Genomic DNA, 8857 nt, shown 5'->3' with positions numbered 1-8857 from the left:
GGAGCAGCTCTGCTATGAGGAGGTGGTTGAGGCCCCATCCATGGAGATATTTAAGGTGAGGCTGGACAGGGCTCTAGGGAACCTGATCTAGTGGAGGATGTGCCTGCTGAGTGCAGGGGAGTTGGTCTGGATGAGCTTTGGGGGTCCCTTCCAATCCAAACCATTCTACCATTCCATGCTGGACCTCCTTTCAACATGGCCAGTGCCCAAGGGAGCAGGAAAACAGACTTAAAGAGGTGAAACGTTTGTTCCCTACAATTTTTCCTTCTCTCCTTTCCATGTTTTTTCCTCCTCTGAGCCATCACCTCGACACAATAGGCCAATCAACTGCACAGGGCTTTGGGGCAGAATCACAAAGAGACTGATAGGGAACGCAATCAGCAAGGAATTAAATGAAGGTGTTTAATTAATGGCAATCAACTTGGCTTTGTTGACTGCATCTTATCCAAGCAGTCTGATATTGCTTATGGCTGGATTAACAGCATGGTTAATACAAGTAACTGGGGGATATTTTTAGATTCATGACATTCTGATAAAAAATAAGAATACACCAAATCAATGCAGCCTACTAATTAAAGCAAATTAAAAACTTGCCAAGTAATAGACTGCAACATGGAATTGTCTATGTAAATTGCAAATCATCTAGTGGGGTGGTTTTAGCAGAACTTGCAGAGATCTGCTCTTGGCCTAGTGCTGTTCAATGTCTTCATTAAACTGGAAGAAAATACAGGATCAGTCCTTGAGGTGGGTTCAGTCCCTACAAGAGTGAAGGACTGGAGGAACTTAAAACCTAAAATGTCCTAAGTGGAAGACTATTCCAACAAGTGGACTGAAAGGTTGGGGCCTGTCTCGGTTGCAGTGACCATGAGAGTGTGACATTTCAAATCCTGGGAGAAGTAAGGACAACAAAGAGTAGAATCATAACCCTGGAGCTTTGGAGAACAGGTTTTGGCTTCTCCTAGGATCTTTTTGCAAGATACAATGGCAAGCTGCCATGGAAGACACCAGGGCACAGGAGAGCTGGTTGAGCTTGCTCATAGAATAACATCAGTTTGTTCTGATGTGTGGCAGAAGGTCAGCATGGATGAACAGGGAACTCCTAAGTGAACTCAAACACCAAAAGGAGGGTCCTGAAATGAGGGAGGAGGAAGGGACTTCCTGTGAGGAAGGTGTGATGGGTGGAAAGCCAAAGTTCATCTAGGACTGAGACCAGCAGGGAATGTGAAAAGCAAAATTGAAAGGCTTGAGTCCATCAGCAGAAAATGAAGGGGCAGGAGAATTATTTCTGTGGGATTTAAATACATGAATCCCAGCTCTGGCAATTGATAGATGGATCTGGTGATTCCTAGGTGGATCTGGTCCTTTTCTTGCCACAAATGTTACAAGAATTATAAAGACACAGTAAACAATATCCTGACCTCTGGAATATTTCTGTCTGTCTTTGGGCAAATGAAGAAATAAGCATAAAATAGAAAGTTCTGGCAGCAGTTTCCAGGGTACCCAAATATAAACCTGAATCCTGCCTACTAATACTTATTTTAAATGGAATCATAGAATCATCTTGGTCTTGGAAAAGACCTTCAAGTCCAGCCATTCTCTGACTCTGCTGAGCCTGGTGATAAACCATGACCCTCAGCACCACATCTCAGTCCAGAGCTGACAACAATCTATAGGAGTCATGCAGTTTGCTGCTCAGAGGGAAATGAGGCAAAGAAATAGAGATTGGAGCATAGAACCTTAGATTTCCAGGTTATCCAACCTGGAAATTTTGACTAGACTTTTCCTTGATGAGACCCAAGGGATAGCTATTGCTATGAAAAAGTAAAAATTGGCTAACAGCTAAAATGAGCTGATGAGCAAGAAAAAGGCCTGCTCCTAGGCAAGGACAGACTTTTCCTATTGTGTAGAAATCAGCATCAGAAATGTCTGTCCATTGTCCTCCTTCTGTCAGAGCTCCACCACTGCCAGAGCAGCAGTGGAGAAGAACTTTCCCTTCTTGTTGGCTCGAAGAAAGAAAAGAGAAGACACTTCTCTTCCCCTCCCAGCAGAAATGACAGAATGGGGGAGGATGGGAACAGTGAAACCAGCTAACTGATAGAAAAGTCGGGTCAAGGAACCATAGAATGGGTTGGGTTGGAGCTCATCCAGTCCAACCCACTGCACTCAGCAGGGACATATCCAACTAGAGCAGGTTGCCCACAGCCCTGTCCAGCTGCACCTTGAACATCTCCAGGGATGAAGCCTTAACCACCTCCATGGGCAACCTGTGCCAGGCTTCCACCACCCTCATGGTGCAGAACTTGTTCCTCACATCCAGGCTCAATCTGCTCTGCTCTGCTTTCAAGCCATTGTCCCTGCTGCTGTCCCTGCAGGCCTTTGCCAGCAGTCTCTCTGCAGCCTTCTTGCAGCCCCTTCAGGTCCTGGCAGGCTGCTCTTAGGTCTGCCTGGAGCCTTCTCTTCTCCAGGCTCAACACCCCCAGCTCCCTCAGCCTGGCCTGGGAGCAGAGCTGCTCCAAGCCCTGATCATTTTCATGTCCCTCCTCTGGTCCTTCTCCATCAGGACCATGTCCATTCTGTGCTGAGGGCTCCAGAGCTGGCCACAGCCCTGGTGTTACTAGAGCACACATGTTCAGGACCAAACCTGTCCAGGCCTGGCAAGCACAGCAGAAAGAAAACAAGCACAATTGTTTTCTATTCATTTTCTGAAAAAAACCCAAGCCACTCTTCACTTTTTCACATTTAGAGGAATTTTTTTTTTGACAAATTCATCCCTCAACTAGCAGAACAGAAATGGCAACAGTGAAATTGTGCCAGGGGATGGTTAGGTTGGATATTAGGAAACATTTATTTGCTGCAAGAGTGGTTCAGGGATTAGAACAGGCTGCCCAGGGAGGTGGTGGAGTCTCCATCCCTGGAGGTGTTCATGAAACCTGTTGCCATGGCACTTGGGTGGTGTTGGGGTGATGTTTGGACTCAGTGATCTTGGAGGTGTTTTCCAGATGAAACAATCCTATGATTCCACCATTTTATGACTCTAAATAGCTGGTCATGGGTACTGCTTTTTCACACTTAAATCTGATAAGGGAGGGGTCCTGGAGCAGGCTCTGCTCAGAAATGTCCAAGGACAGGACAAGGCACAATAGGTGAAACCTGGAGCAGAGGAGGTTCCAGGCAAACGTAAGGAATATTGTGTCTAGTTCTGGGCCCCTCAGCTCAAGAAAGACCTCAGGGAACTGCTTGAGAGAGTCCATCCCAGAGGCACAGAGCTGCTGCAGGCAGTGGAACATCTCCCTGTGAGGCCAGGCTGAGGGAGCTGGGGCTTGGGGCTTGGAGCAGAGCAGCCCTCATGGCTGGGGATAAAGATGTGCAAGGCTGGAGCCAGGCTCTGCTCAGGGATGGCCAAGGACAGCAGAAGGGGCACTAGGGGCAAGCTGGAGCAGGGGAGGTGCCAGGGGAACAGGAGGGAAAACTTTGTCCCTGTGAGGGTGCAGAGCCCTGGAGCAGGCTGCCCTGAGAGGTTGTGGAGTCTCCTGCTCTGGAGACATTCAAAACCCAGACGGATGTGTTCTGTGTGCCCTGCTCTGGGCGACCCTGCTCTGAGAAGCGGTTGCACTGGATAATCTCCCCTAATGTTCTGTGATTCTGATAAAATCTGAGAATTCTGAGAAAAATAGATAGTAAAACTGAAAAGAATTCCTGGGTAACAAATTCAACTGCATCTTCTAACCACCATGCAACACACTCTGCTTCATGGTTCCACCAGGCATCAAGCCTGCACCTTTTGACTTCCTCATTGCTGGAGGATTGTCCCAGAACCTGAATGTTTTGATTACTGAAATCCTTCTTTGAATTTCAAGCCTAGAATCAATTCATGCCACATTCTCTCCATCTAAGCTGTACTGCTGCCCCTTTCTTTAATAAGCTCTCCTCCTATATTGATCTTTATATTTATAGGCAGTGATCATATCTCCTTCCAGCTCCTGATGTAGTGCCCTGAGAGCCAACCTGCCATAGGCTCTCCACCCTCTAATTGTCCTGTTGCCCATCTTGAAAATGCATTCAGGCTTGAGATCATCACTTGTGAAAGTATCCTGCATGAACACTTCCCAGACTATTCCAAACTTGCATCCACAGGTCAGAGAAAGCAAGGTGGGGGAGATTTTTTCCAGAAAGGCCAAAAGGATATATTCTTTTTACCTAGGCTATACAGCATAGCCATAACCTGCTTTCAAAACTACATGAGGCTGTCAGAGAAGATGCCCAGTGCACACTGGTCTAATGAGGAGCTAGAAATGCCTCCAGTTCCATCTACTTTGGGTCCCAAGTGGTTGTTGCTGGTGCCCTCCTCAGGGGTTTTGGATATTGCACTGTGTGCACTAAATTCAAGTCATAATGTACAATAATGGCGAATGAATGGAACTTGTTTTCTTGCATGAGGGATAGGGATTGGGTTAAGCACCAGAAATGATCTCCCCTCACAGAAACTCCAGTGCTGAGGTGGTCCAACCATAGAGTCGCCTGGTTGCTAAGAGACCTTCACTAAGATCATTGAGTCCAATCATAACCCAACATTGTCCCATCTCTGTGCACAGCTGTGAGACCATGTCCCTAAGCTCCTCAGCCAAACATCTTTTAAGCACCTCCAGGAACGGTGACTCCACCACCTCCCTGGGCAGTCTGTGCCAGTGCTCCATGACCCTTTTGGGGACAAATGTTTCTTCACATCCAACCTAAACCTTGGCTGGTGCAACTTGAGGCCATTTCCCCTTGTCCTATTACTTGTTACCTGGGAAAAGAGGCTTCCCCCACCTCACTCCAACCTAGAGAACAATGAGGTCTTCCCTCAGCCTCCTCTTCTCCAGGCTGAGCAACCCCAGCTCCCTCAGGCACTCCTTATAGGATTTGGACTCAAGACCCCTCAGCAGCCTTCTTGCCATTCTCTGGACAATCTCCAGCGCCTCACTGTCCTTCCTGTAATGAGAGCCCAAAACTGAACACAGTCCATGTGTTGAACTTTTTTGCCAGGAGAAAATGCAGAATCCAAAGTAAGCCAAGGCCATGACCACGCCATGTCAGAAGACTAAGAACTAGCAGACATGAGCAGAATATGGCAGGAAAGGAAATGAAATCTCCCTTATTTTACTGAAGTACTTTGAACTGAAATCCCTGGCAACACATCTGCCTCTGGATGGTGTTTTTGGCAGACACTGACAAGCAGCTGGAGAGGAAGGCTGTGTCTTCACAGTACAGGATCCATCTCTACAAATCAGCACATCCATGGAAGATCTGCAGTGTTCCATGCCAAAGAGGTGTGAGGAAGGACAGAGGGACTGACAGTGATTTTCAGAAGGTAGGGGCCCAGCTGTTAGGTCTCCACTGTGCTATGACAGTAGCTCTAGTTCCTTGCTGCTGATTCATGATACACCATTTCCATCATAGCTGACATTTCTACTTGAACCACATCCAATCCATTTTGTGCCTATTCCATCCTTTCCAGTCCATGCCTCTGCAAGAAGTTAGCCTTTTGAAACAGAGTAGGCAGCAATACAAAACTCAATGCATAAATAATACAGAAATATCCAAGCATACATCCCTCATTTCTGCCATGCAAAATGCATTTTAATTAATTTTTCAGAAAGCCAAGGATGAATTAGATAAGCAGAAATAAATATTATGCAACAAATGACATAAAATTTAGCCTGGTTTATAGTCCTCACTTCCCAATGGATGATGGTCCATTTTAAAAAGCTATGATAGAAATATTTTCCTCTTAGTCACAGTATCACAGTATCACAGTAACTAAGGTTGGAAGAGACCCCAAGGATCATCAAGTCCAACCTGTCCCAACAGACCTCACAACTAGACCATGGCACCAAGTGCCACGTCCAATCTCCCCTTGAACACCTCCAGGGACGGTGACTCCACCACCTCCCTGGGCAGCACATTCCAATGACGAATGACTCGCTCAGTGAAGAACTTTTTCCTCACCTCGAGTCTAAACCTCCCCTGGCACAGCTTGAGACTGTGTCCCCTTGTTCTGGTGCTGGTTGTCTGGGAGAAGAGACCAACCCCTTCCTGTCTACAACCACCTTTCAGGTAGTTGTAGAGGGCAATGAGGTCACCTCTGATCCTTCTCTTCTCCAGGCTAAACAACCCCAGCTCCCTCAGCCTCTCCTCACAGGGCTGTGCTCAAGGCCTCTCCCCAGCCTTGTTGCCCTTCTCTGGACACGTTCAAGTGTCTCAATGTCCTTCCTAAACTGAGGGGCCCAGAACTGGACACAGTACTCAAGGTGTGGCCTAACCAATGCAGAGTACAGGGGCACAATGACCTCCCTGCTCCTGCTGGCCACACTATTCCTAATACAGGCCAGGATGCCATTGGCCCTCTTGGCCACCTGGGCACACTGCTGGCTCATGTTTAGGTGGCTGTCAATCAGCACCCCCAGGTCCCTCTCTGTTTGGCAGCTCTCAGCCACTCTGACCCCAGCCTGTAGCTCTGCATGGGGTTGCCGTGGCCAAAGTGCAGCACCCGGCACTTGGACTTGTTAAATGCCATCCCATTGGACTCTGCCCATCTGTCCAGTCGGTCGAGGTCCCTCTGCAGAGCCTTTCTACCCTCTAACTGACTAACATCTGTTCCCAACTTGGTGTCATCTGCAAACTTGCTGATGACTGACTCAACCCCCTCATCCAGATCATCAATGAAGATGTTCAAGAGGCTGGGGCCCAGCACTGATCCCTGGGGGACGCCACTGGTGACTGGCCGCCAGCCGGATGTGGCACCATTCACCACCACTCTCTGGGCTCAGCCTCCAGCCAGTTCCTAACCCAGCACAGAGTGTTGTGGTCCAAACCACGAGCTGACAGCTTAGCCAGCAGTTTACTGTGGGGGACGGTGTCAAAGGCCTTGTTGAAGTCCAGATAGACCACATCCACAGGCCTCCCCACATCCACCAGACGGGTCACCTGATCATAGAAGGAGATCAGGTTGGAGAGGCAGGACCTGCCCTTCCTAAATCCATGCTGGCTGGACCTGAGCCCTTGGCCATCCTTCAGGTGCGCAGTTATTGCCGCCAGGATAATCTGCTCCATCACTTTCCCTGGCACTGAGGTCAGGCTGACTGGTCTGTAGTTTCCAGGTTCCTCCATCCGTCCCTTCTTGTGGATGGGGACCACATTGGCCAGTTTCAGTCATCTGGGACCTCTCCAGTGAGCCAGGACTGGAGGAAAATGATGGAGAGCAGCTTGGCCAGCTCATCTGCCAGCTCTCTTAGCACCCTAGGATGGATCCCATCCGGTCCCATGGACTTGTGGGTCTCCAAGTGGCTCAGCAGGTCCTGAACTAATTCCTCATGGATTTCTGGGGCATTACACTGCTCCCCGACCCTATTACCCTTGGAGTCTTGGAGAGATTTGATTTAACTGGGGAAAAAAAGCAAAGAAGCCAAGCTAAATCACCTTGCTGGGCCAGAATGGTAGCTTAACAACTCACTAGTAACAGGTAAAGCTTCAGAGGCTGATGAGAGAGTTCCTGGGATGGTCAAATATAATGAAAAAAACCTCACTCTGCTCCCCTTGGGATTTCTTCTTAGATGCAGTCAGGTGTTGTTCTCTCTGGAATGTGAAGATTTCTAGACTTTATGGTCTAATTATTCCTGCTCAGCTATCAAGAGTTATATCTCATTGATAGAATAAGGGAAGAATTAAAAGCATGGGACAAGAAAAGGGAAGTTAAAATGAAGAAAAATTAAGAGTTTTCAAATAATTTGTGAAGGAAGTTTCATTTTGGTGACTTTGGTCTTTGTCTGACCAAACATCTCCTTGTATGGGAACTTTACATTAGATTCTGGGACGAGCAAAGATTTGCCACAATTGTTACTCAAGAAGTCAGATAGGGCTGAAAGTAAGAACTTTGTGTATGAGGGAAGAAAGCTTGAAGATAGGCCCTGTATTAAGGAAGGTGATCAGTGGGCTGGAGCAAGTTGGGTCTACTCATACAGGAGAAGAGAAGGCTCCATGGAGACCTTATAGAAGCCTTCCAGTAGTTGAAAGGGGCTACAGGAAAACTGGGGAGGGAAGATTTTAAAGGTCTTGGATTGAAGGGAATGGACTGAAGCTTGAGAAGAGCAGTTTTAGATGGGGTATTAGAAAGAAATTCTTTCCAGTGAGGGTGGGCAGGCACTGGCACAGGTTGGCCAGGGAGGCTGTGGCTGCCTCCTCCCTGGAGGTGTTCAAGGCCAGGTTGGACTGGGCCCTGGGCAACCTGGGCTGGTGGGAGGTCTCTCTGCCCATGGCAGGAGGGTTGGAACTGGATGAACTTTGAGGTCCCTTCCAACTATGAATCTATGAATCTATGAAATCTATAACCTGATCAAGAACAGGCTAAACAGAGAGTGATAATACAGAGAGAAAAGACAAGTATCAGCTCCTGTTATGTTTGTGCAACACAGACAAGACAAGAGGAGACTCTCCAGTGGAGATGGCATCAAGGCAACCAACCACTGAAGGACTGAAACGGAAGAAAACTAGTCTGGCTAAACCCAGGAAAAGTATTTAGTGTTAAGATGAAGAAAACAGGTGGATTAGATGAAATGCTACAGAAACATAAACAGAAAAAAAAAGAATGAAGAGAATGTTCTGGAGGATGCTGAGAAATAGGTCAAACAAACAAACAAAAAGATTAAATATTTGTAATTGCTGAACTTTTGTAATTCCTGAATTTTAGGACTGCAGAAGTTGGTGTAGTGGTTTGGCCCTGGCCAGAGGTCAAATGCCCACCCAAGCCACTCTATCACCCACCTTAGACGGAAAAGGGAGAGAGAAACTCTACCACAATGGAGCTGTGAGCTGGAAGCCA

The sequence above is a fragment of the Dryobates pubescens genome, chromosome 6, assembly GCF_014839835.1.
Source record: "Dryobates pubescens isolate bDryPub1 chromosome 6, bDryPub1.pri, whole genome shotgun sequence".
Lineage (NCBI taxonomy): Eukaryota > Metazoa > Chordata > Aves > Piciformes > Picidae > Dryobates > Dryobates pubescens.
The sequence above is the reverse complement of the archived record's forward strand: the minus strand, read 5'-3'. Positions refer to the sequence as shown.